The sequence below is a fragment of the Lemur catta genome, chromosome 1, assembly GCF_020740605.2.
Source record: "Lemur catta isolate mLemCat1 chromosome 1, mLemCat1.pri, whole genome shotgun sequence".
NCBI classification, from domain to species: Eukaryota; Metazoa; Chordata; class Mammalia; order Primates; family Lemuridae; genus Lemur; species Lemur catta.
This window is the reverse complement of record NC_059128.1, coordinates 147,772,564-147,799,174: the sequence shown is the minus strand read 5'-3', so window position 1 is coordinate 147,799,174 and position 26,611 is coordinate 147,772,564. Positions and strand designations below refer to the sequence as shown.

At 38.9% G+C, this 26,611-nt stretch overlaps 1 long non-coding RNA gene across 2 annotated transcripts in view; it reads left to right on the top strand.

The window, feature by feature from the left end:
- The first annotated feature begins 4,981 nt into the window (after positions 1 to 4,981).
- The window catches only part of LOC123627568, a 65,283-nt gene continuing 43,653 nt past the window's right edge, over positions 4,982 to 26,611 (top strand). For both annotated transcript variants that reach the window (XR_006731352.1, XR_006731351.1), the window contains exon 1: positions 4,982 to 5,127. This is a non-coding gene — a long non-coding RNA (uncharacterized LOC123627568). The remainder of the gene's footprint in view (positions 5,128 to 26,611) is intronic.

Below are 26,611 nucleotides of genomic sequence, written 5' to 3'. Positions count from 1 at the left end.
TGTATCTGGGGTCTTCTTCCATCCAATCAGATATAACCAGAGGGTGAGGTCTTATGCCCCCTGCCCATTCAGCAGGTTGCAGGGGGCGACTCTCTCAGGAGGTAGAATGGGGCTATATGGAAAGGACATGACTGCATGTGTAGTATAGCACCAAATGGAGCTGGGGGCCAGGGATTGTAAATGGGACGCGAGAGAATGGAGCTGTCATTGACAGGAACTCTTAGTTAGATGTGGTACATGGAGGAGGGGAAGTTTAGATACCAAGAAGGAAGCCTGGATACAAAGGCAAGTATGGTGGGAAGAACTGGGCACTGGTGACACCAGCCGGACACTTGTAATCAGTCAAATGACCATTCATTCTTGAAGACATTCAATCCCACCCTAGGTAGGGATGTCCTTGAGGGTAGGAGTAATGGGTTCATCACACAGCATCTAGTACAGTGCCTGGGACATTGAAGGTGTTTGAAACATAGTTGTTGACAGATTAAATAAATGAATGAGTGAATGAAAATTCTTGAAGGAGTATCACTTCCTCTGTGAAGATTTTTTTTTTATCCTTCTTTCAACAAAGCCAGAATTCCTTCCTTTGTGCCCCTACTACACTAACCACATTTTACGGTCATTGCCAGATGACAAATGAATCCCCATCGTACTAAGTGAACTCTTTTAAATAGAAAGTGGGTATTATTAATCTTAGAATTTCCAGCTTCAAGCCCAGTGCCTGGCCATGTATACGCTGCTCAATAATTGGCTGTTGAATAAATGTTATATTTGCCTATTGGTGACCTTCACCCAAAGGCTTAATTTTTTGGTTCAAAACTTGAAAATGTTTATATTTTTAATTATGAAACAATATTATATTTACCATAGTTGTAAGAAATAAGGAAAATAAGAAAAGATGATTTATAATCTCACATTTTGGTGTATTTATTCTTTTGGAGAGATAACATTATAATATGCATATATATTTATATGTAAAAAGTGAACATTTCCCTATATCAATAATTATTCTTCAAACATTACTTTTAATGTCTATAATATATTTCATCATATAGATATACCCAAATCATTGGACATATAGGCTATTTCCAGGTTTCACTGTTATGAATATTTTCTTATGAGAATTTCCTTACACATGGCACTTTGTGCCTTCCTCTTGGTACATTTCCCAAAGTGGAATTATATGACCACAGGGCACGGGCACTAGGGCTCTTGATAATTATTGCGAGCACCTCTAGAGAGGGAAAATTAATTCACTTGACACCAGTTTTGTATGATCGTGCCCATTTCCCCATATTCCCACCATCAGATGGAATTAGAATTTAAGAAGATGTCAGTTTGATCAGTGACTCCACTTACTCAGAGCAGGGCCAAGACCCTAGCTTGCCCTGGGAGCAGCGTCTCTTGCTGACAGCATAAAGGCTGTGGCAGGGGCAGAGACGAAAACAATACATTTCATGCTCTCAACTTAGAGTCTTTGGGTTAGACACATTTTTTATAAACACTTCATTTTAAAGCACAGCAAAATAAAAATATCAATACTGGAGAGTCAGCAGGAAGACAGACACAGGCTGCTCATCTGTAGGAGGACTTGGACATGAGTCATTTCTCAAGGTGCTGTGGAAAGGAAGACAAGACAGACCTTGCCGATGCTCTAGCCTAGTGTGATGTTAAAGGTGGAGGCATTTGCCCTGTTTCTTGATGACTGGGGCTTCTTTAGAAGTTTACCAGGTGTCAAGAGTGACAGATGAGGACTTGGATAATTGGGAGGCCACTTGACTGTGCATAACCCGGACTGTGGTGTTCCTGACACTGCTTAGGAATGATGGGCAGCTTGGGCACCTTGGCCAAATACAATGAAGCCCAGGGCCCGGGCTGCCTCAAGGGTTACTCAAGGAGCTCAAACGGGGAGTGGACAGGAATCATAAGGCTCCAAATTAAAGCGGAAGGAGGGGAGAATAGGACTGGGGAGGAACATCTGGGAGGGAAGTGATCATATTTATAGGCTTAGGGGTAGAAGACATCCCAGTGAGAAGAGACTAAAGATGAAGAGACAAGTGGATTAACATTGATTAGTCCTAGAGAGGAGTAGACTCCTAGAATTGAGTCTTAGCTCCTCTCTTCTTTTTTAAAATCCACCCCATTCTCTACCCACTCACTCCAATCTCCAAAAACTTAACCTATTAGGCAGAATGATGGAGTTATCTTAGTTTTTTTGTCTTCTTATTGACCAAGCTTTTGGGGTTTCAACTTCTCCAGTCAATGCAGCCTGGGGGAGTATTTTCCTTAAGCAAAAAATAATTCTCTTATAACAGAATGCTTGGTTCCAGCTATTAAAAGGAGTTTTTAAATTCTTGAATAGCAGAGATCATGGCCCATACCAAATGCCCAATAGACATTAGATTTCCTCAGGCCCCTTGGATGAAACCCTAGATTTGTGCTGAACCTTCTCTTCCCTCCTTGTTTAAGGCAAAGGGCTCCTTGAACTATGTGTTATGTTAGACCAGGTGGATCTTAAAGGTATCCTTCATTTGGGCACCAGCTCCTCCCAAGATATGAGAAGTCATCTGGTCCAGCTTTTGGGAGGGAGGTGTCCCCTGAGAGAAGGGAATGGGCCTGGCGACTGTCCCTGCACAGAATGGGAGACAAAGGCCACCTCTCGTATGGAAGCCCAGCCACTGTGGTGCACTGACCCAAGACCCAGGGCCTCTCACTGGGTGAGAAACTGCTGACTGGCAGGGATGTGGCCACACTTCCCACGTTGCCCCCTTATTTAGTTACTCCCTGTTTTGCAAGTAAGACAGGGGTGAAAGAGATTCTCCTGGTCTAATGAGGACCTGCTGGAGAAGAAACTGAGGAAATAATGGGCTACAGCCCACTAGAGTGTGTCAGGGATTTATATTTCCTTTTCTTCCTGGGTCCTGGGTGGATTTCCCTGCACCCCCGGAAGTTTCAGTCTATTGCAAGAAAACATGATTCTGAGTTGCAAGTAGGAGAAAACCTAAAGATGTATCTTGACTCCATTGTGTAGAAGGCTGGGATGTTTCCTCCCCCCAACCCCTCCATTCTAAGGAAAAAGGGAAAGACCCATTTATTAACTATTAATACTATGTGCCAAGAACTATAGACTGAAGTGGATGCTGTTGGAACTTCCCCCAGATCTCCTTGAATCTTTTATCATGTCTCTTCCTGGCTCCCCCAGCTTCAATAGGCATTTGCTCCCAAACAGCTGGCCCCTTGAAACTGTTCTTTGGAGGCCTATGCTCGAGTTGTTGGAGTGCTTTGCCCACATATGCAGAGAGTTTGAAGTGTTTGTGAGTTTAGGTTTCCCTTCTAACCCCCGTGGAAGTTTCCCTTCTAACCCCCTAGTTGGTGACTGACAGATGCAGCAGTAGGAATGCCCAGCTCGCTTATCTCCAGGGACCGAGCTCTGAGGCATGACTGACTGACTCTCTAGAGCTCCTTTCTGGGGTCAGGCTGAGGCCACTGTGCGTGGGACTCTCCCTGAGATCACACCCTTACTTGGCGTCTTCCTCTTCCCTGTCCTGCTTCCCACATTCCTATACTGGTTTCCTGGAGCATTTTTTAAATACATCACTTGTATCTGAATCATGAAACTTTGTCTTGATTTCTGCTTCCGAGAAAACTGATCTAAGTTGTCCCACTCTCATTTGCATTTCACAGAAACCTTGCAAAATAAATGTTATTATCCCCATTTTACAGATGAGAAAACTGAGGCTCAAAAGCTAGTAATGTATCTATAGCTTGTAATGTGAATCCAGTTCTGTCTGACCCCAAAGTACTGAATGCCATGAAAAACAATCAGCATTTAGATCAAGCTGTTCTCCTTGAAAACTACAAGGCCTTTTCTCAGGAGAAAGTTGTCTCCTGAATTGAATCAACAGGAATTGAGTAAGTCTGGGGTCTCAGGCCTAGTGCAGAATTGGCCTACAGCTCTATGACACTTTTGCCAACTGTTCCTCTTCCTCTTCTAACCTGTGCCATACCTACCTATTTACTCCATTTGTTAGGGCTTTATTTCAAGAGTCTGCTTTCACTCATGGCTCCTGTATAAGCCAGTAAGCTCTTTGGGGATCAGGACCATGTGCTACTTATTGCAAAATGCAGAACCTAGCATAGTAATTTGGCACATAATAGGTACTCAAACAAATATACTTCCAGTTAAAGGATCCGCCACAGGGCAGTTTCCTTCATGAAAAGTCCCCTCTGGAGAAATCAATTAAGTCAAAATTAAGGGATTTTCTGAGTCCTTAAAAAGAATTGCCATACCTTGAGTTAATTTCTTACACTCTAGTACCTATATCATGGCTTAATGCAAAGACTTCAAGACAATGCTCTCTCTATTTAGTGTCGAGCCTCTGATTTATTTTTTCCAGCAGTCTTAACTAATTCTGTCAAAAGGTTTTTACACTTGATTCATTTTCGGATGATATACATATTTTAAGGGCCTAGTGACATCAACTCTAATTCTGGGGAATTATGAATTCCTCTTGTTAATTTCCTATGCAGAAATCTTCCACTAAAATCAAGCCTAATCATTATATTGGACATCAAATATGAATAATGAGTAGGATATGATTTAACCACTTTTGGGGTCAAATGATGGCATTGTTATTTTTTAAACTGCGAATCAATATTATAACCTTTTATATTTTTCTGTTGATGCTGCTAGCATAGTTTCCTTGCTGTGCTTTTATCACCTCTCCCCTCAGAGTACCAACCCAGATAATAATTCAGATGGATATTATGGCCCACAGTTCCTGGAATTTTTCTTTTGAAAGATGTGTAGGTGGACGTTGTGATTATGTAAGCACAAAGCTAATGGGATTGGCAGGGGCCCCAGCTGAGAACAAGCAGGTGCTGGACACTGTTCCCTCAGCCTTGCTCTGCTAATGTCTCTCCGGGTGTGGGCTGGCCCCGTGCTGCTTGTGTTGTGCAGCACAACGAGATAACTGCCTGCTGTGTCCTGTCACGTCTCAGTTTCCAGCCGTAACTGAGAAATATGGGCATCGACTCCTGGACTCCAGCAGCCTTTAAAGTCACAACGACAGAGGCAGCTTATATCTAGAATCAGAGCTTATAAGGTTGGCTTGTGAGGAGTCCACGGTAATAACTGAATTTAACTAGATGCTTATGATGTTAACCCCTAAACTTTATGGAAAATAATGCTTGTGTGTGTGTGTGTGTGTGTGTGTGTGTGTATGGGTTATCTATGACTGCATAACAAAATACTTGAAAAATTAGTAGTAGAAAGTATTGTTACTTTCTCATGATTCTGAGGGTCTAAAATTTGAAAGGGGCACAAGAGGGGATAGAATATCTGTTTCACTTGGTGTCTGCTGGGGCTGGAATGTCCAAGACAACTTCTTCACTCATGCCTGATACCTGATCTAGGATGGTTCACATGGCTGGGGGCTGGCTGGAATGCTTCAGCCAAGATCCCAAGGTTGGCCTTGTCTTGCTGTTGGCTGCTTTCCTTGGTCTTCCTTTATGTACTTTCTGGGACTCTCCCTCTTCTGAAGCCTCTTCATCTGGTCTTTCCAGCATGGTAGTGAGACTTCCTTGCATGTGAGCTCAGAGATCCCAAGAGTGCAAAATCAGAAACTCCAGGGCTTCTTAAAGTTTACACTTAGAACAGGCACAGCATCACTTTCACTGTATTTTTGCTAAAGCAAGTCATAGGTCAGTCCAGATTCAAGATGAGAGAACTCTACAAAGATACGAGTAGTGGAGGTATGGTCTTTCAAAATCCACTAATGTAACAGACCACCACAGCACGGTTTGAAGAAGAGGGTTTACAGACATGGTACATACAAAATAGGCAAAGGCTACTTGGGTTTGGGAAATCCCTAAAGTTGCCAAGATAAAATTCAGGATACTCATTTAAATTTGAATTTTAGATGAACAATGAATAATTTTTAGTATAAATATGTCCCATGCAAGTCAGCATAGCATGCAATATTTGGGACATAATTATACTAAAAATTGTTGTTTATTTGAAATTCAAATTTAATTGGGCATTCTATATTTTTATTTGCTACATCTGGCAACCCTAGATAAGAACCTTGTGAACAGTACCAGGGTCCAGGTCCTAGAAGCTATTTATTGGTCTAGTACAAGGTCACTCGGGTCAATGAGGCTCAGGGCATGAGAATGGAGGGGAAGAGGGCACATGTTCCAAGCTGGCTATGTGAGCAGGCTGAGCAGGAGACCTGAGTAGGCAGTATACCAAAGTGGCTGAGACTGGGCCACTGGAGTCCGACAGACTGGAGAAGGCTTCTCAACTCTGCACACCTGCTCTGAGAATGAGTTTATTTTTTCTAGGCTCTCAAATAAAGTTGATAATAGTGCTACTTCATAGGGTGGTGGCGAGGATTAGGTATAGGGGTACCTGGAATGCATTTGGCACAGTGCTTGGTACGTAGTAAGCACACAGAACAGGTTAGGTACGATCACATCTAGTAACAATTACAATAATGACGAGAGTGTTGTGGGTACTGAAGCTTGGGCAGGGGGAGTAGGGAAGAGGCACACAGCGAACTAACATCCCCAGAACACAGACCTGGCTCTCGGCCTGGGGCTTTCCATTCTTGATCTCCCCTAATCATAGCAGCCTCTGCAGATACAATGAATCACTTTTAGAGATGAACAAATTGGCATGGAGGAATTAATACATTTGCCTGAGTGGCAGTCAGGTCTGTCCAACTCCAGAACTTTTTTCCCCATAAAGATAAGTTAATATAGTTAACTTCAGGTGGATCTCAATTCAGAGGCCTCCAGTTGGTGGCCTGTTGCCAGCCCTTTTAACCTACCTTGACCTGTATGTGGCCTTAACGCTGAGCTTTCCCTTCTCAATTGTAAAATGGGAGAGTAACACCCACATTGCTTCTCCCAGAGACTTGTTGAAGGTGTTCACTGTGGTAAAGGCTATGAAGGCATTGCAAACTCTAAAGTGCCCCATGGATGTTGGGATGGCTTTGTTAAGCCTAGTACATCAAGGGATAATCCTGTATTCTGCTAATTCAAGTCTTTGGTAGGGTAAAAAATGCAGCTCTCCGAAGGCACTGAAGAAGGGGCTTGGTCAGGCAGGAAGAGAGAGGGAGGCAGACCTCCTTGTGGTGTGGTATGGTGTGCTGTGCTGACATTTTTCCTCTGGAATACTCCAGGGCAAGATTCTGGAGGTACAGTGTCCCCTAAGAGACTTACAACAGGACTTAAGGGCAAAACATTAGAGTACGACAAAGCCCATTGCTTTTTGGTGGCCTTGCATATAGTCCCTTTCCTGAGGCATAGGAAGGTCTAGTCCAGTGATTGATAAAATGCTGATTTCACATCTCTTTTATTATCTGCTAAAGATTTGATGCATCTTTACAAGGCCACTATGAACTTTTAGACTTCCCCAGAGAGTATCAGCTTAGAAATATATGTGGAAATATTGTCATTATCTATTTTATGGGTGAACATGATGTAAACAGTGACTGATAAAGCTTGAGTGAGCTGGGTCGTGCCTCTCACTTGGGTTTTCTCTTTCTCTAATTCACCCTGGGTCTGAGTCTCTATCCTTCTTGCACACTGGACGTGCAGCTGCATTCATTAGCGTCACCAGCTCTGCCCAAATCTGCCACATAAGGAGCAAAATGGTCTGCAGCCACAGGCTCATTTCCCGGCCAGTAAATCATGATAACATGACAAACGGAGGTTCTAGCCCTGACACATATTTTCCAAGTTTACCAGAGGTAACAGAGTCACTGCTGGTGGGTTGTGTGTGTGTCTGTGTGTGTGTGTGTGTGTGTGTGTGTGTGTGTGTGTGTGTGTGTGTGAGAGAGAGAGAGAGAGAGAGAGAGAGAGAGAGAGAGGTGGGGGTGGGGTGGTGAGTAGGCACGAGTGTAAATGAATGTGTGGGCTTCTGAAAGGCATCTCGTGAACAGCACAGTTGAAGAGAGAGGCAAGAGCGTTCGCTGCTCAGTAATGAGATTCAGTGTTATGGGGCTGTTATTTTTAGTGTTCAAGCTATGAAAATCTCATTCCCTCCCTAGAGGCTTCCTTTCTGCTATTCTTTAGCACATCAGGTGAGAAATCAAGTGTCATCTTTTAAAAATGATAACAGATCCCAAGTTAGTTTGTAAAAAATGCTGCTCCCCCCAAGTCTGTTTGGTCTGGTAAGAGCGATCTAATAAATTGGGATTTTGATTTGAGATGAGCAGGGAAGGGACAGAAAAAGAGAGAGGAGGTTTGAAAGTCTTATGTTAGAAAAGGAGAGCTAGAGAGAGAGAATTGAAAAAAAACTGATGGAACTTGATTCTATTCTTTATGGATAATTAAGCATATATGCCCACTGTAAGTCAATCTATCTTGCATTGTGTGTGTGTGTGTATCAGATGTCCTTTTGATACATTCCATAAATACTTTTTGATGATCTTCATCTAAATTGCCTTCTTTGGTCATCCTCATATTTTGTGATCATTGGATTCCTTGAGCAGAGCTAGTAAACTCATTGCAGTCTTAAAGGTCCTGAGGTTTCTTTTATTCTACTTTGATTATGTAGGATCTAGAGACAGATTTCAATTGTTCTATTTATTATCGATCCTGTCTACCATTGCATAAATACAGTCAATTATGAAAATCCAGGAGGCTTGCAGAAGAAGGTTCCTGTCTTCGTAAGCTTCAATTCTATGGCTCGATTACTAGCTATATGGCCAATAACTTCCAAATGTATATCTCCAGTAATTAACCTTTCCCATGAGTGTCAAAGTTGTAAGTCCACCTGGCTACTTGCCGTCTCCACCTGGGCATGTAACATGTACCTCAAACTTAATACATCCCCAATCAAACTTTTAATTCTATTTGTGCCTACTCCTCATTTATCTCTATTACAGTTTTCTGCTTTTCAGTAAATTCTATCAGTTTCTTGGGTCAAAAGTCCTGGGGTCATCTTTGATTCCTGTTTCCCTCTCCCAGCCCATGGACCCACCCTATCAACTAATTCTGTCAGGTCTCCTTCAACATTTATTCAGAATCTGGCCATACATTATCATCTCCACTGCACACACCCTGATCCGAGCCACCCCATCTTCTATCTTGATTATTGCAGTAGCCTCCTAACTGGTTTTGCCCCTTCCACAGCCTATTCCAACAGCAGTCCACATGACCCTTTAGAAACCTCGGCCAGCTCACGCTGCACTTCTGGTCAAAACTCCAATGGCTTCTCGTATTGTGCACAGTGAAGGTCAGATCCTTCCACTGGTCGCAGGTGCTGTGCTGGCTGCTCCCCACACCCTGCTCTCCCCGCCTGCTCTCCCTGCGCAGCCTCTGCACCTACACTTTGCCTCCTTCCTCTCCATCAGTGTGCACCTTCCTGGTCACCTCCAATTCTCTCTACCTGGAATGCTTTTCTTTCACACGTGTACATACTTTTCCTTCATTTCATTTCACCTCTACTCAAACATCACCTCCTCAGAGAGATCATCTTTGAATTTTTAAAAATAAAATAGTATCCCCATTCCCTATCTTCCTGGCTCTGCCTCCTTTAACTTCTTTATTTTTCTTTGCAATACTTATCACCCTCTGACATTATATGTCTATTTATTTGTCTGATTCCTCTCACCTTAATGTAAGCTTTCTGAGGCAAGGATTTTGTTTCTTTTATTGCTGTGTCTCCTGTGGCTAAAACAATATCTAGCATGTACAAATTGCTTAATAATTATTTGTTAAATATGTGAACAAAGGTGTGGTGCTCTGCTAATTCTTTCTACAATGTTCCTGTAAATTCTTTCTGGCATTAGTGCAATTATTTTATTTTGATACTCTGGGATGGGATACAAAGAAACATACCATAACATGCCACTTTGAAAAGGGAGTGGAGTCCATCCTTTCTCTCTTGTCACCTGCTGAAAGCCCCTTGTTCATGGAAAGTTGCTGATCAGAGCAGCCTCATAGTGGGCCATCCAGACAGAAACTGGAAACCAGCAGAAGAGCAAGGGATCATAAACCCATGAAAAATGTGGGGTACTGAATTCTTTTTTTTTTATTTTATTTATTTATTTATTTATTTATTTTTTATTTCAGCTCATCATGGGGGTACATAAGTTCAGGTCATATACATGAATTCTTTTTCTCTTTTGATAAACATCCCGAGAGTGACTGCTTTGTAAGGTCATTCTCTGGGAAAGATAAAGTGCTTCTTGTAGGTAGCAGGGCCCAGCAGCTCCCTGGTGACCTCTGGGCTTACTTGTGGTTTGCATAGCAGCGCAGAGGAAAATCTCTTGGTTATGATGTGACTTTGCAAAACTAGAAATTTGAAACCAAACTGTCTTACAACGTCAGTCTCTTGGTTTATCTATTTAGCCTGGTTCTTCACTCTTTCCCCAGGTTTCCTATGAAGCTTGGTTCAGTCAGATTATTTTGCTTCAATGTTGTAAAATATTTCTCTGCTTTCTTACCAGCTTAAAACAAGTTTCTGCAAGGGGATGAATAGGTAAGAGTGGGCTTCTTGAAAATGAAATGACTGAAAAAGGCCCTGAAAAATAGGACAGTTGCAAAATCTATGTAGGATGTTGTCTTTTAAACAAAGTCAGGGATGCTGTGCAGTCCTGAGTCACGGTCACGTGCAGTCTGGCAGATCAAACCTTCTTGCCTGTGTCCCCAGTGGCAAGAATATGAGCCATCTGTAGCTGTATATTCCAAGGTCTCTCTAGGCATGAGTTATGTCTGCGTGGACCTGCCTGTGCATGATGGCAAAGTGAATGCTTCAGAAAAATTATTATTTGTTTCATCACTGTCTGTAAAACTAATTCAGTTAGTCATGATGCCCTCTTGTCTCGGTGTGTTTCCTTTTTGGGTGCCTCCCAGTTGCATGGTGTCTTGGAGTGGGGAAGGGGAGTCTCAGGCCCAGCAGGGAGGGAGAGAGCTTTCTCCTGATGCCCTGTTACCCTGGGGCTTCTGACCCATCGTACTTGCTGTGCTCACATGGTGTTGTAGGTGAACTCCTGTTCAGTCTGGGGGAGAACTTAGCCTACTTGGGCTGCCTTCTGTTGCTAGACTCAGATCAGGAACGCTGGACCTCTCCTGTAGGTTGGGAGGTCATGTGATGCTCTGCTGCTATGTTGCTTCTCCAGTCTTGGGGTTATAAACCAATGTACCTTTCTTGTCCATCTTTCAGAGTTCTGCTTTGGTTGTCTCTTGAGTTATTTGCAGTGTTTATTATTGTACTTATTGGGGAAGAGTGGGGAGGGCATGACTATGCCATCTTGTCCAGGTTGGAAGTTGAAGAGTTGTGTTTTACAAATAATTTTTTGTCAACCACTTTTGTGATCTGGAGGAGAAAGCAAAGATTTTCATAGTCTATAAGGCCAATTACTTCTGGGTAATAAGGTTAGGGTAAGGCTGGCAAGTTCCATTGGTATTAGTCATTACCTGCTTTCTTTTACTCTGAAGTGAGTTCCATTGCCAGGCATAATGTCATTTGAGATAGCCTGATTGGACATCACAGATGTGCTAGAATAAGCATAATGTCAGGAAAAGAAAACTTAAAGTTAGAAACAATTTTTATTCCATTGAGGACAAGTTGCTCTCCTGTACACAATGACAGGAGTAAAATATAATTGCTTGCCATAAGGTATAATATCTGGTTGGTCCCAGAAGGTGTGGTATCATATCAGGAGCTCAAGATGTAGTATGTTTCTGTTTTTACCCCACTGAATTAGATTTAGACTTTTATATACTGTTTTCATCTCTTACTATAATTTAAGGCATCTCTTTCAGTATTATATCATTTTTGTACACATTATTTTTAATAACTTTAAAATAATTTATAAAGTGAGTTTAATTTATGGCCTAGTCATTCCTCTATTGTTGCTTCTTCTTTGTATTTTTTTTTGCTATTATAAACAATTCTGTGATAAACATCTTCATACATAAAGCTTGGGCTGTGCTTTAACTCCTCCCTTGGTTAGAGAATCCATAGAACTTTGGAGCCAGTCTGCCTGGGTTCGGATCCTGGTGTGTAAAGTTGTGCAGGCTGTGTATCAGCTGAAGTGAATGGTATCTCCTGGTTTAGTGCAGTGTACAACCTGCTGAGCCATATGAGCCTTGAATCTTGGCTCTGCTATATACTTGTTCTGTGAACTTACACAATTCTCTTTATAGTTTTGTTGCTGTAGTTTCTGTATCAATAGAGAAAATAATACTTACCTCATAGAATTATTCTGAAAAGGAAATGAGATTATAGCCTTAGAATAGGCTTGGCACATAGCAATTGCTATGTATATTTTTATTATAATTTATGATCATATTATTATGTCAATGATTATGACTTTTGTTGCAAACTAGCAAGTTGAAGCCCATCTTTAAATGACTGAAAACCTAATATAATCCTCTAGACTCAAGATGATGTCATGATTTGGATTTAAGACTCTTCAAGGTCTACAGAACAAAATATGTCTACTCTTGGTGCCATGCTGAGGAGGGGTTGAAAGCCAATTTTTGAGAGGGGAGATGAGACAAAGATATGGAAAGTCAGATGGCCCTACAGGGGAGTAGGAGTCCCAGAGGATAAGTGTGATTATGGGATTATGATTACAAAAAAGGGAAAAACAGTGAAGGAGGCAAGTGTGGAGGAGCTTGGTGGGGAGGAGAGACGATTGGAAGCCCTCCATGAGGAGGTGGAACAGTTGTATGGTTCCCACCAGAGGAAGATGTTTAAGCACCTCCTGTCACAGTTAATTCTGAATCTGAGTGTTTTACTTACCTTTGGCTTCATGTGGCATTATGGTTCATATGACAGTCACATGCTTTCATCTGTTCTCCTACTCTGAAAATTTTCCTCTAGGATAATGACAACCTTCTTAACAAACACCAAAAATTTTCAAAGGAATGCTTTCAGAAAGATGCAAAATGCAGCAGAATGCTTGACCAAACCCATCTGGCTTCAGAAGGTCTCTCTCCTTCAGATGTGTCTATTCTCATTAAAACAAAGCATGAGATTCCCATGCCTGGGGACAGAGGCAGAAAAAGCTCTACTGTAGGCAGTTTCAGAGACAGCTCCATGCAGAATAAGCAAAGTGAAGGCGTGGGCCTGTCTCTCACTGCACTGGGTGGGCTGTGGAATGCTTTCTGCTCTCTCCCCTCTCACATCTGCCCCTCCACTTACCTCCTTTCTAGGGAGGAAAAGCCAATCAGATTGTTTGGGGGCTAGAGTATTCTTTAGGCCACATTTAACTAACAGGCAGGGTTACTGTGCTGTTTTAGTTTGGGGGAAGCAGATTGCAAGACAGGTTTTGAGTATAAATTATATTTTATTGGAGAGATGAAAGGAACTCAAGAAGAGGGTGGAGAAGTGAGACAGGGAAGGGAAGTCAGCCAATAAAGGATGTGTTGACAAGCCAGTTACCACTGCGGGCAAGTGGAGTTCAATCGCATAGGGAAACTCTGGGAAACAGTATAGAATACAGGACTCAGATGTATCCCATCTCTGGGGTAAAGGAGCTGTATAGAATACAGGACTGAGGACTGTATAGAATACAGGACTCAGACATACCCCACCCCAATCATTAGTTGAAGGCTGCTCTGGGAAATGTTAATTCCCTGGCATTTCCAAGGCTCAGAGTTTTGGAGAAAGCCCTCAGGAAAAAAGATGCAGACAATGGCAGCTGGAAGTCTACCTGCATGCACTAAAATGGCAAGGCCTGAAGATTATGGGTGGGGCATCTACACGGTCTGTTACATGTGATTTAAACAAATTCAGGTCTTCCTCTTGTCCTTTTTCTTGTTAACAAGTCTTGGTGGCAGATCAATGTAGTTAATGTGGGTAATGCTGATTAGAAGAGTAATTAATCACGTTAAAATAGGAAAAGTTATTATATTAGGTAAAGTAATATAGAGAGTGGATCTTCTGTATGTGATCGTGCATCTGGTCTTTGGATTTATTTTTTATATATGATATATTTTGTTGGTATAAGGAGAGCATAGTGGATGAATGTATTTATTGGTTAAGAAGTAATATATATCTTAGCAATAAGAAATTTGGAGTCATAGACATATTCAGAGGAAGAAACTGCAGAGTTTTGATATTTTTCTAACTATGAGATAAATTTTGGTAGCCGAAAATGTCTGAGATTGAGAAGAGCTGAGTTGGAGTGAAAAGGGATACATTGATCTTGCAAGTGTCAGCATCTTAGGAATGGCACAAGACCAACTGTCTTTCCAAGGGTATGGTCATCTGCCAAGCCCATATGAAGCCCTGCTGCCTTCTAGCTTCTCCCAGCCAGCTCAGCTGCATGGAGGAAACCGGGCTATAGGATGTGGAATCCATCTTCTGGTGGACTTTGTGAGTTGGCTTGGGTTGCTCTTGTCACTGGGCTTAGTGGGGCATAAATAGGACTTATTCTTTCTCTGACAAACCTTTTTTTTTGTAGAATTTTCCTTTTCTACTCCTTGTATGATGTTGCAGGGAGATTCCATTACTTTTCCAGTCATCTTGGTATATTAGAACAGTTTCATTTGCAAGACTAAAAAGTCCAGTCTAATTTAACATCAAAACTTCATACTTGACTCTTGTGGGGGAAAGGCAATATATGTAACCTAAACATTTGTACCCCCATAATATGCTGAAATAAAAAAATTAAAAAAAAGATTAAAAAAAAAAACTTCATACTTTCCAATTCAAAGATTTCCCCCTATTCCAAAGTCAGACCAAACTGGTGGTTTGAGGATAAGCAGGGGAGAGGGGGAGATTGTGGCCTGTTCTTTCTCTTTCTCTGTCCCTCCTGCTTCCCAAGTAACACTGCTGCTTTTGGCTTTTTCAGAGTCAGCTTCTAGGAAACCCTGGTCTGTTTCTTCCAGCAGCTCTCTCACATTCCAGTCTTACCACGAGATTCTCTTGCTCCACACACCTTCATCCAGGGAGGAAGTTTTTACTTGTCCCTCCTATCAGACAATGCCAATCTCCTAAAATGAGTTTTTTGGGACTCCCTCAGTTGTTGTAGAATAGGAGAGGTAAGAATTATCTCTAATAATTCCCTCTTTAATTAAACCAAGTCTTCTTTTATGTAGGTTGAGTGTCAAGGATGGGCTGAATGGGTTTGCTTAGTGGTCCAGACTGCATGGATATGTCAAGCACTGTATCAGCATAGGCTATGTGATATAACAAACAGCCCAGGAATCTCAGTAGCTTCAAACAATATGGGTATATTTCTTGATCATGTCATCAACCAAAGCGAGTTGGTGGTTGTAGAGGGAGCTCTGCTCTATGCAGTTGTTTAGTATATAGACCTCTACTAGTATCTTTGCTATCTTCTATGTGGAGGGTCTTATTTTGCACCATGGCTTACTTTGGTAGTCTGGAAAAACCAATAGAGTATGGTAGAAATGACACTGTGTTGGTTCTGAGCCTGGGCCTCACGAAACTTTGCAGACTTCTGCTCTCTTTCTTGAAATCCTGCCACTGTGTTATGAACAAGCCTGGATAATGAAAGACACGAGTCCATCTGCCTGGTCACCTCAGCCTACAGCCAGCCAAATCCCAGAAGCAGAGAGGCCAGCTGACCTGCACCTGACTGTAGACACAAAAAGGAGTCACAGTGAGATGAGAAGAACCACCCAACAAGCTCAGCTTAAGCTGCTGACCTGTGGGATTGTTACCTAAATAAACAATTGTTATTTTAAGCCACTGGGTTTGGGGTGGTTTGCTTCATAGAAATAACTAATTGATTCAGGGAAGATACCCCTTCTTTTAATTGACTTGGGTGGTTGGTGAGACCACCTGAGTTCTTTTCACTTATATTCCATTGTGGAAATCTAGTTATCGGGCTCTGCCTACGTGTAAAAGGAAACTGTAAAATGTAGTCTAGCAGTACATCGAGAAGAGGAAGAGGACTTGGATATCAGTGGGGCTCTGTCATAAACACTTAGCCATTTTTCTCTGCCTTGGAGTCTCAGCTGAAGCTCCTGTACAAAGACATAAGTAGTATGAGAAATACTGTTATGCCTTGTGATAGAGATTGGATGACCTAATGTTTCAGTGACTCTCCTTGCTCCTACCTGCCTTCAAAGAGGTTAAGATTCTGGTTAAGTAGATTCAGGGCCTGGTTATCTTTATTTGAGGGAGAGTATGGAGGAAGCTCAGTTTAGGCCCACAGATGTGAGTCATAACCTTCAACTGCATTTTTAAAGCCCCTCTAGTTTCTTCTGTATAGTTCCTTTGGTGAGGACCCCATCAGGAGAGGGCATGGCAGGATTTCTGTATCCTGGTGTTGCTGTGTTGTAATTGATGTCATCACAGCAGCATCAATATCTGTTCATTGCTCTTAGGAGTCAGTATCCAGTCTGTTATCTATAGTGTCTAGAAGTAAGAGTTATTATTCATGAGTTTAAATGATGTTTCAAGCACTATAACACCACACACAGGAACCATGGAGCATGTCAGAAAGATCCAGCTCTCAATCCCTTCTTTCCAACTTACTAACTTTGTGACCTTGAGTAAATTCCTTAAATCCAGGTGCCTGTTTCCCTTGGGCAAAATGTAGACAATCACAGCAAACATCCCTGTTTCTTGTGAGCATTACATGAAAGAATGAGTGTGAAAGTACTTGGCTAGTAGACATTCTGCAAATGCTAACTGAATCTAAATTAAAAGATAAGCAGCTAGTGTTTTAAAATATACTTTGAAAAGTGGATATAGATCAGAAAGTTGAGTTAATCAGAGCACATTCTAGCCATACGTCCATGTAAGGCTCCTCTCTTGTATGAACCCATTTATTTAATTTCTCCTTTATCTGTGTTTCAGTGTTTCATTTGTCTTTTTCCAAAGGTATCTGTTCTAATGCACTTCACATATATTCTCAAATTCATTTATCTTTGGAAAATATAATGCTCTGTGTGTATGTGTGTAAAGTTTGTGCAAATGGTATTGTGCTATAAATCTCTCTTTTTTAACCATTTCACCCAGTATGTTTTAAATGATTGTCCATGGTGCTGAATGCATCTCATTCATTACTGTTAAGGCTAAATAGGATTGTGTTATATTTTCTACCTTTTACTTTCCCATTCCCCAATTGTTGGATACCCCGGTTGTTTCCAATACCAAAAACATGCATTAAAAACATCTTCTAAAATGTCTCTTTACTAACCTGCTAGAAAATTTCCCTAGGATGTAAGCCCAGCAGAGGGACTGAAGGATCACAGGGTGTGTGCATACTTGATTTTATTAAGGACAGCCAGATGGCTTTCCAGAAGGGCAGTACTAGTTTATATGACTGCCAGTACTAGCAGAGCAGTCTGTTTACTTACATCTTTATCATTTTCTAATTTTTGTATTATAATGGATATAAAATGGTATCTCATTGTCATTTTTAAAAAAATTCAGATTATTACAGGGGTACAAACTCTTTGGTTACATAAATTGCCTTTGCACTGCCTAAGTCAGAGCCTCAAGCATGCCCATCCCACAGACAGCATGCACTACATCCATTAGGTGTGAATTTACCCATCTCCTCCTCCCCTCTCCCACCTGCCCAACACCCTATGAATGTTACTTCCCACATGTGCACATTAGTTTTGATCGATTAGTACTAATTTAATGGTGAGCACATGTGATGTTTGTTTTTCCATTCTTGTGATACTTTCCTTAGAAGAATGGGCTCCAGCTCCATCCAGGATAATACAATCAGTAGTTCATCATTTTTTATGGCTGACTAGTACTTCATTGGTATACATACACTACATTTTAATAGCAACAAAGGAAATAAAATACCTATGAGTGTATATAACTAAGGAGGTGAAAGACCTCTACAGGGAGAATTACGAAACACTGAGGAAGGAAATAGCAGAGGATGTAAACAGGTGGAAAACTATACATGCTCATGGATCAGGAGAATCAATGTTAAAATGTTCGTACTACCCAAAGTGATCTACAGATTTAATGCAATCCCTATTAAAATACCAACATCATTTTTCACAGATCTAGAAAAAAATAATTCTACACTTTGCATGGAACTATCGAAGACCCCATATAGCCAAAACAACCTTAAGCAAAAAAAACAAATTGGGAGGCGTCAATTTGCCAGACTTCAAGCTATACTACAAGGCTATAGCAACCAAAACAGCATGGTACTGGCATAAGAACAAAGAAATAGACAAATGGAATAGGACTGAGAATCCAGATATAAAACCATCCTCATATAGCCATCTGATCTTTGACAAAGCAGACAAAAACACACACTGGGGAAAAGAATCCTTATTTAGTAAATGGTGCTGGGAAAATTGGATAGTTACATGTAAAAGATTGAAACAGGATCCTTACCTCTCACCATTCACAAAAATCAACTCATGGTGGATAACAGATTTAAACCTAAGGCATGAAATCATAAGAATTCTAGAAGAAAATGAAAAACTCTTATAAAAGACATTGGCAAAGAATTTATGAAGAAGACCCCCAAAACAATCACAGCAACAACAAAAATAAATAAATGGGACCTGATCAAATTAAAAAGCTTCTGCATAGCCAAGGAAACTATTATTAGAGCGAATAGATAACCTACAGAATGGGAGAGAATATTTGTGTGCTATACATCCGATAAAGGGCTGATGACTAGAATCTATATAGAACTCAGGAAAATCAGCAAGAAAAAAAAAATCAAACAATCCCATCCAAAAGTGGGCAAAGGACATGAACAGAAACTTCTCAAAAGAAGGTAGACTAATAGCCAAGAAGCACCGAAGAGTCATTTTAGAGAGTAATTTTTAACAATTCAAAGTGGCTTTATTTTTAGGGTTAATATGTTCTCATTAATCTCTAGTTTTATTGCATTTTGATTAGAGACATGGCTTGCAAAATGTATGTTTTTTAGAACTTTAGGTTGTCTTTCTGGTCTAACACATAATGGATTTATGTGAACGAGCCATGGGCACTGGAAATCTATTCTCCATAGAATTAAAGTTTGGTAATTATTAAACCAAACTTTATTAATTATTTAACTCAAATCCTTTTATCTAGTATTAGTAAACCACAGGGAGCAACAAAGAAGTTTATGACTGGGCTTCAGGGTATCCATGAATCCCCCACCATAGAGGCAATATGCCCATACTTCTGAGTGAGGAGTGAGCTTTCATGAGATTCTCATAGGGGTCCAAGAGTCTAAAAAGATTAACAACCACAGGATTGTAATTTTTGTTTTATGTGTATTTGTTTATATCTCTTTGATCTGTCAATAGCACTAAAGCTATGCTTTTAACAATCTTGTTTTTTTTTTCTTTTCATTTTATATATGGAACGAATGTTGATTGATGCATATTCATGGATATTTATAATGCAACTGTGAATTTTATTCTTTATCATTATAAAATGATAATTATAAAATCATTAAAAAATCCCTTTTAATATAACTGCCTTGAATTCAGCCTTGTCTGATTTTATTACTCCAATTTTAGCTTTCCATTTATTTGTATTTGTCGGACATATTTTTTCAACTTTAGGCTTTTTGCTTAATTGGATTCTTTTTGTATCAATCATGTTTAATATGGAATTTTATCCCTTTTATGTTCATTGCAATAAATGATATATTTGTTCCCACTTCTATCAATTTGCTTTTATTTGGTTGTTGATGTGCATGCTTTTCTTGTTTCTGTTTTTTGCTATAAGGATTTTGCATGCATTGTTTTTCTTTTGTCCAGTGGTTTGCATACTTTGCAGTCTATTTTAACATCATATTTTTAAGCCTTTAAAATTTTTCCAAACATGCCATGATACATATATATTTAACTATTTTATATTACAACTGGTGTCAAGTCCCCTTTATATTTTAAAATTAAAATTTGAGCATATTTTTACTTACCTTCTTTTTTCTCTTCCATTTATTTATACAAACTTACATTTTAATTTAGTTTTTTTCTATTTCATAAATATTTTTATTAATACATTATATATTTTCATGGGCATGTTATTATTTGTATTGTTTTAAATCATATGTATAAAAATTTAGCCAAATTATATTGGCTGCTGTCACTAGTCTCTACTAATAACTTCATACTGTGATGTTTCCTGTTTTGACCTTTTAATTTTGCATTATCTTCTCCATTGTTTATGTCCATCTTCAAATAATTTTTAAAGAGCATATATTTTCAGGCCTCTTTTATCCCTGAGATTATCTTTCTTTATATTCCCACATAAATGACAGCAAGGATGAATATGAATGTATCAATTAGCAATTGATGCCTAAAAAGCCATATTAAAAGTTAATGAATTGTTTTTCCATTCTTGTGATACTTCAGTTAGTAGAATGGGTTCCAGCTCAATCCAGGGTTATCCAAGAGGTGCTAGATCACCATTGTTTTTTGTGGCTGAGTAGAACTCCATAGTATACATATATCACATTTTCTTAATCCACTCATATATTGATGGGAACTTGGGTTGTTTCCACATCTTTGCAATTGTGAATTGTGCTGCTGTAAACATTCTAGTGCAAATGTCTTTTTCATAGAATGTCTTTTGTTCTTTTGTGTAGATGCCCACTAATGGAATTGCTGGATCAAATGGCAGATCTACTTGTATCTCTTTGAGGTATCTCCATATTACTTTCCACAGAGGTTGTACTAGTTTGCAGTCCCACTAGCAGTGTATGAGTGTTCCTGTCTCTCAGCATTCACACCAACAAGCACCACATGTACTCACCATCAAATTGGTATTAACTGACAAATGACCAACATTTAAGTGCACATATAGTAATAACATTCATCGGGCATTGGGCAGGTGGGAGGGGGAAGGGGGTTGTGAATATTCACACCTAATGGGTACAGTGTGCACTGTTGGGGGATGGACACACTTGAAGCTCTCACTTGGGTGGGGCAAAGGCAATATATATAACCTAAACATTTGTACCCCCATAATATGCTGAAATAAAAAAAAAACATATAAAAGAAAAAAAACCAAAACCAAAACCAAACCAAACAAACAAACAAACAAGTTAATAACTTACTAAAGGCTGGAGGAGCAGGGGGATTGGGGAGATGTTGGTCAAAGGACACAAAATTTCAGTTAGAAAGAGGAATAAGTTCAAGAGATCTATTGTACATCATGACGACTACAGTCAACAGCAATATATTGTATATTTGAAAATTGCTAAGAGAGCAGTTTTTAATTTTAATGTATCTTATGTGTTTTCACCATAAAAAGAAAATAATAAGTATATGAGGTAATGCATACGTTAAATAGCTTGATTTCACCACTCTGCAAAGTATACATATATCAAAACTCCTTGCTGCATACCATAAATACATACAACTTTTCCTTGTCAATTCAAAACACTTTTTAAAAAGTTAGTGACAAAAAATACTCATTTATTTAGCTCACAATTCTGCAGGTTGGCAATTTGGGCTGAGGTCTTCTGGAAAGTCCTTCTGGTCTAGATGGTCTCATGCATGCGTCTGTGGTTAGCTGCTAGGTTGTCTAGGGTCTGGCCTCATCTGAAGTGGGTCTGTCCTCTGTGGACTCTTATCTTACAGCAGGTTAGCTCAGGCTTGTTCATACGGCAGGTGGGCAGGGTTCCAAGAGAAGCACGAAAGCATGCAAAGTCTCTTAAGGTCCAGGCTTGTACCTGGCACAGTATGACATGTTCTATGGTCCACAGCAAGGGACTGAGGTAACCAGCTCAGATTAAAGGAGGGGAGATATAGACTCCACCTCTTAATGGGAGATGCTGTGAAGTCACATTGCAAAGAGGGATTCATAAAAGAAGGTGGTACTTATTACCATTTTAGCAAATCAGTCTACTGTAGCATATAGAATTTCTAACACAATCCCTTAACGACTGCAGATCTTATTTACCTTCCGGTAGTTAGTGAGTTGTTCTATATTCTATTTCATTTATGTTGATGTATACTTGATATTTGTTTATCTTTTTTTCCCTCTATATTTCAGGATTTTTTCTCAACTTCTCAAGTTTGTCCTTTGTAGCACAGAGTCAATTCCTATAACATTGGTTTTCCTCCTTGCTGCCTTCAATATTTTTTATTGAGTTCTATTGAGTTATCTTGAAACAAGCTCTTCTCTTAACATCTTTCCCTTCATCCTGCCGCACTTCATCCTGCTGCTAATTTTGATTGCAACTTTTTCTCACTCCATGATGAGTCCAGGCTTCCTCCACCTTCTCCATTTATGGTCACTGAACACTTACAGGAAATTTGATTCTGAACTGTCTGGTTGATTATTTCTAGGGACATTGTGCAACTTCTGAGTGTTCTTTTTTTGTTTTTCTATAGGTTTTTAAAAATAGTTTTGTATTTATCTTTCTCTTTATTTATAATTACAAAAACAAAACTTATCTAGAATCACTTTTTTATCCTTTTGCTGGTTCTTTTAAAAGTTACATGTTAAAAATTATATTAGTAAAGTGCTATATTCACATGCTTAAACATCAAGCTGTATAGAGTAGTATAAAATATTAATAAAAAGTGAATCTCTTCCTCCACAATCTAACCCCTCGCTAGTAGTAACCACTCTCAACAGTTTCATGGTATACACTAGAAAAGTTATTTTATGCATCCACAAGGGCACATACATATAAATACATATATTTTACTCAAATAAGATAAATGTTATTCACATTGTTCACTCCTTTTTGTTTTTCATTTAAAAATATATTTTGAAGATGTTCCCATGTCAGTACAAATAGAATTATTGCATTTGTTTTTAACAGCTCCATAGAATTCTATTATATGAATCAATCAAAATTTATTTACTCATTCCCCTCCTGTCAAAGATTCAAGTATTTTTAAGGTGTTGGTAGTACAATTTTTTCTGTAACATAAATTTTGTGATAAATGCCATCATGACTTTCTGTATATGTGATGTGTATCTCTGGATGTATTTCTAGGAAAGAAACTTTTGGGAAAGACCACATGTATTTTACACTTTGGTGGGTACTGGCAAATTGCTACAGCTTATAATTCTTTTCACTAGTATGTCTATTTCCCTTCATTACTCATACTTTTAATTATTTTCCAAGTTAAATATATACATTTGCTTATTAGTTAATTTTAAATTAATTTTAAAAGATTTTAAAGATTGAATAAATTAATATTTTATCATAAGTGTCAGTAATAAATAATGATCAATGAACACTTGTGATGCCACTATCCTGAGAAATAGAACATTCCTTAGAAGTATCACTTAGCAGGTCCTGTATGTCCCCTCCTCTCAGCTCTAGATGTAAACACTATTTTGAACCTGTGTTTAAAACATGTTTACACATATGACAATGAATTGTTTAGCTTTACCTGTTTTTGAACTGTGTATAAATTATTTTGTTGAATGAATTCTTTTTGACTTGGTGCTTTTGCTCAATGTTTATGATATGTATCTATGTTAACTTTTTACTGCTATTTATATTTCATTACATAAATACATCACAATTTATTTATATCTTCCATTTATGGGCATTTGGATTGTTTCCAGATCTTTTTTTTTTAAAGTTTTATTGTCCACACTACTGTAATGACCATTCTTAAATATTTCTTTTTGGTGTATGTACTTCAGAGTTTCTCAAGGAGTAGAATTGCTGAGCGGTGGACACATACATCTTCAGCCATGCTAGCTATTGCCAAATAGTTTTCTTACATGGCTGAAATAATTTATGCTCCCCCCAGCAGCTTATAAGAGAGTATCACTTTCTCCAGGTTCCCTATCCCATTGCTCCCCAAATGCCCATCTCTATAGCAACAACAAGCACCACCAATGTTATTTAGAAGCATAGGAAAATAGTTTGGGGCGAATTGGCATCTTTACAGTTTTGCATCTTTTTATCCCTGCACAATGGATATCTTTCCACTTATTTAATACTATATTTATGTTCTGAGAGTTTTAAAATTGTTTTCAATTTCTTGTTAGGCTTACTAATATTTTCCCAAAATTTTTATTATGAACTTTTAAAGCCAAATAGAAAAGATTGATAATATAATTATGTTTGCTGAACCATTTGAAATTAAATTGTGTATATCACAACACTTCATTGCTAACTACTTTGGCCTAATTCTCCTAAGAATATATACATAAGTTCAACATTATTATCTTACTTAAAATAATTAAGAATAATTTCCTATTATGAGCTAGTACTTCATATTTTCCCAGTTATCCTCAAAATATATTTTAAAGCTGCTTTTTTCAAGAGAGAATTGAATTAAGATTCACATATTACATATTGCATTTTAGTATCTCCTTTTTAAGAATGATATTCTTCCATAATTTATGACATTTTTATGCAAGACTTTTTATTACATTTTCACATACATAAAAGTACATTAGTAAGTAAACCTGCATGTACCGACTATCTTGCTTTAGCAATTGTCAATATTTTGCCAATTTTGTTTGTTCTACTTATCTTTCAACGTACTGCAACAACAATTTCTTCCTTGTTGACAACTTTTAAGGCAATTCTCAGATATCGCATCAATTTATCCTTAAATAATTCATTATGCATCTCTAAGAACTTTTCTCATGTAACCACCATGACATTACAACATTTCACAAAAATAATTTCTTAGAATTATCTCATTTCTATTCCATATTTAGATTTACTTGGTTGTCTCAAATTTTCTTTTGAAGTTGAGTTATTGGAGTCAGGATCCTAAAAAGGCCCACACATTACAGTTTGTTGTTATATTATTTTATAGGATGTGCAGTCTGAAGACTCTTTTCAAATGTCAGTTGAACTGTTTATTGTCTCTATTTTCAATTTCACACATTGCATTTTTCCTTTTATATTTAACTTTATTTCTTTTCAAATATGTGAAACATTTATATGGTTCGAAAGTCTAAAATACATGAGAGCAAATACTCAGGAATTTCTTTTTCCACCCTTCTCCCTTTCATTGAATTACTCTTCTCATTACCTCTGACTTCTATAGGTAACCGTTTTTACTCGTTGTAGCTTATCTTTCCAATGTTTCTTTTGGCAAAATGATCATGTGTATGTGTGTTATTTCCTATTTTTATTTCTTACACAAAAGCTATCACGCTCTAGATATTGCTGTGAATCCTGCATTTGTCACTGAATAATCTATCTTGGAGATTACTCTACATCAGTGCATAGAACCTTTCCTCATTCTGTTTACATGGCAGGAGAGCACTCCACTGCATGGAGATACCCTAATTTATTTAACCAGTCCTCTGAATGAGCTTGTAAACATACTGTCTAGTACTTGGAGGAATATCTTTAGAGTAGATTCCGAGATATGGGATTGGTGAATTGAAAGGAAAATGCTTATATAATTTTGTTAGATTTTGTTGTTGTAATATAAATCCTATTTTTATGTTATATTTTCTATCAGGCTAGACTTGGGCTCTTTCAACAGCTAAGCTTTTGGTTACATTCTCTATCCACTTGTGCAGTGGCTGAATTTATCACAGGTGTTCAGTTAAAGGGAGGATACATATGCATAGTTGGTAGTGCGCGTTCTTATTTCTCGCAGGATTTTACTTTCTCTGTTGGGGTGGTGCCTTTGTCTCTCATCCCCACTATTGGGCCCTGAATGTTGTATGTGAAAATCTACAATTCCTAGAATGCACTGCCCCCAGGGCACTCCTTGCCTCTGTACCTGCCTACAGCAATTTTCTTATAGAGCTCACGTGGCCCCAGATAGGCAATTTACCTAAACACATATTGCCTTAACTCCTGTTCAGGTACTTTCTGAGTATTACAATATTATCTTGGATGTAGGAAAATAGCGCATGGTTATGGAGCATTTGGGGAGTGGGTAGTGAAGGGGGGCTAATATTCTGCCTTCATTATAGAATAGTTGGGAGTGGGGATAGGCAGTAGAGAAGGATTGCTCTTCAATTTTTAGTTCTGTTGTTATTAATTTTATATGGAGTTTTCTCTGGATTATACCTGTTCTTTCCAGATTCATGGATTGCCTTTTAGCCTATTTTTGTGACAGTGTTTTTTTGTTTGTTTTTTTACCTCTTGCTATATTTTTATGGGTATTTCAGTGAGAAGATAGATGAGAAAGCATGTATTGGAGCTGTTAGCCAAATATGATTTTAAACCAGAAGACTCACTTTTTGTAAGTATTGTATCATGCAGCTATTTCCATGTAACAAGTCATCTCCAAATTCAGTTACTTACAATAATACTAATAATTTGTTCATATAGCCATCTAATCTTTGACAAAGCAGACAAAAACATGCTGGGGAAAAGAATCCTTATTCAATAAATGGTGCTGGGAAAACTGGATAGCCACGTGCAGAAGACTGAAACAGGATCCGCACCTTTCACCTCTCACAAAAATCAACTCACGGTGGATAACAGACTTAAACCTAAGGCATGAAACTATAAGAATTCTAGAAGAAAATGGTGGATGTTATTGATTATTTGTTTGGCTAAGCATCAACTAGCCTAGGCTGGGTTTGGGTGGACAGCTGTGCTTGGCTTGTCAGTCTGACTGGGCTAAGTTCTCACTGCGGATTGGGCTCACGCCTGCTCTCTATGTGTTTATTCTAGAGCCCAAGCTGAATATCTAGGAAAGCTCTTCTCAGTGATGAAAGAGGTACAAGAGAGATAAGAGAAACACATGTTTTTGCTAATCCATTCATGAATTGATGGAC